We start from the raw sequence: 2,500 nt of genomic DNA, 5'->3' as shown, positions 1-2,500 counted from the left end.
GCGCGCGAGCGCTAGTGGGTGGGTGAATAGGAGAGTGGGCGGAGTAGGCGTTGGCCCATTATACTTTGTAGCTATTTATATATGAAGCTAAATATGAAGTGGCACTAGTTTTGTGGGTCTCAGTGTCCGTTGGCGTGGCTGACAAGGGTTGGCCATGGTCGCAAGGAAGTACTTTATTGTTTATGCCAACATTAAATACGAAACCCGCGCAATAAATTACTTCCCCAGTGTGAGCAGCACATCGTGACACACGAGACAAAATGGCAACACTTCAACGCAAACTAACCATGTCTTTACATAATCCATTGCCTTGTCTGACATCACTCGCCTTGCTTGCAGAAACGACGGCTGACAGAGGTGAAGCCAAGGTCAGCTGAACTCAACCAACACTAGGTCAGACAGCGGCAGTGTATGGAAGGGGCGAGTGAGAGTGTTGTTGTGTTGGCTTGCCTCCACCACACGCCCACGTCTTGGGGTCACAAAGAAAGTCACCAAGCGGGTTTAGACACCTTTCCTTCGCTGATAGTGGTTCCTGGGATGATTCCTGCTGACGACGATACTGGGTGGTGATGGTGACAGTAGCGGTGGAAGGAGCTGTATTGGTAGTAACAGTTTAACAGAGTGGTGATCATGACTGTGCTGGTAAGTATCTTGCCAGCAGCGCTAAGGATGGTAATAAGGACAATGGTGGTGGTGGTGGTGGTGATAATAATGATACTGGTGGATGGTAAGAGTAAGTATGGTGGTGGTGACAGTAATTACAGACATATACATTTCACACACACACACACACACACACACACACACACACACACACACACACACACACACACGGTTTACAAAACATGATCAGCGTGACATCACAAGACAGAGACACAGCACAAAGTTTTCTTACGTAACTCATACTTCATATCAATATACCATCAAGCTCCTGAAACACACGCGTATGCCGGAAAAAAGGATAATATTATGACAGATTAGAGAGAGAGAGAGAGAGAGAGAGAGAGTTAGAGATGCTAAATAAGAGGTAGGAATTTGTCGTGCAGCTATTGGTGACAGGGCAACCTTTTCCTTACAAATAGATCCAACAGTTGAGAGGTTATCTAATCATCACCTTCTTCTTCTTCTTCTTCTTTTCTTTAATGTCGCTTCATAGACAACCGGGCAATAATTATAAGCAGTAGTAGTAGCAGTAGTTGTTAGGATTCTATTTTTTTCTTCTCTTTTTTCCTTATGCTGATTCTGTTGCACCTACTCGTGTTACAGTGGTCGCGAACTCATACATGCATAAACACATAGAAAACACACGCAAACACATACTGCACACTCTATCTCCCTATTGCGTCACAGCTCATCTCATATATCCTCTTCCTTACGCCACCTAGTGGTAAAAAGAAATAAAAAGTTGAAACACAGTCCATTATAGCAGGAGTGTACACCTCACGTCCCGCACCCTGCCTTCCCACCCATCCCACTGACACTCCGGCAGGTGGCGACTGTACTACACCACACCCACTCGTACTCTCAGGCCCGTATTCTCAAACATTTCTCTGCTTCACGTCCACTATTTCAAAAAGGCTTTATTTAAATTGACCCGAGTTTTTCAAGGTGTTTTCATGGTTCTACAGGAAGAGTGACAAGATTTCTACATTGTTAAGTGGAAAAACAGTCTTGATAATCCCGCTAATCATCTCTGTGGCCTTTGAAAATAGTCATGATGAGAGAGCAAAGCGTTTCTGAATACCCCTCAACCCGTCAGCCACTCACCCCTCAGCCGCTTGTCACCATCAGGCCTGCCGCAAAGAGAGAGAGAGAGAGAGAGAGAGAGAGAGAGAGAGAGAGATGAATGAAACAGATGATAAAAAAAATCGGTTTAATAATAGACGACAGACAGAGTGGAGGAGAGACACGGTAAGGATCACAGTCTTCTGGCTCACCTCCAAGTTCCCCACGACCCTTCCTTCCTCCATACCTCCACCCAGCCCCACCTCCACGTGGACTCCACTACCACCACAACCTCCATCATCTCCACCACCACCACCACCAGCATTTACCTCCATCGACAGGATTATGACACCGATTAAATTTGGTGTTTATCTTTTTGTGCTTTATTTTATTCTGATTGTCTGATATTTGATTGAGAGGAAAGAAATAGAAGGTTCATTCCATTCGGCATTTCCACGTTCAGAGACAGTCTTAGGGAAATGAAAGTGTAGGGTTGATTCTATACGGAAATAGCAGAAATAGTTCCAGAATTTCAACTAACATAATTTTCCTTCCTTCTCTATTACTACCACTGCTACTGCTACTACTATTACTACTACTACTACTACTACTACTACTACTACTACTATTAATATTATACTACAACTACTATTACTACTTTTACCACCATCTCAGCTCTCTTAATTATATAACTATTAGAAAAAATCACACCTAAGTGGTAGAAATATCTCCAGAACTTCAACTAACGTGTTATCTTTCCCCTTCCCGCCCTCCA

At 43.9% G+C, this 2,500-nt stretch overlaps 1 long non-coding RNA gene across 1 annotated transcript in view; it reads left to right on the top strand.

Moving 5' to 3' along the window:
* The window catches only part of LOC123505089, a 6,769-nt gene extending 6,127 nt beyond the window's left edge, over positions 1 to 642 (top strand). Inside the window, exon 3 of the long non-coding RNA XR_006675048.1 lies at positions 340 to 642. This is a non-coding gene — a long non-coding RNA (uncharacterized LOC123505089). The remainder of the gene's footprint in view (positions 1 to 339) is intronic.
* The last annotated feature ends 1,858 nt before the right edge of the window (positions 643 to 2,500 follow it).

This window comes from Portunus trituberculatus, chromosome 17 (genome assembly GCF_017591435.1).
Source record: "Portunus trituberculatus isolate SZX2019 chromosome 17, ASM1759143v1, whole genome shotgun sequence".
In the NCBI taxonomy this organism is placed as follows: Eukaryota; Metazoa; Arthropoda; class Malacostraca; order Decapoda; family Portunidae; genus Portunus; species Portunus trituberculatus.
This window is presented reverse-complemented; position numbering and strand designations above follow the sequence as displayed.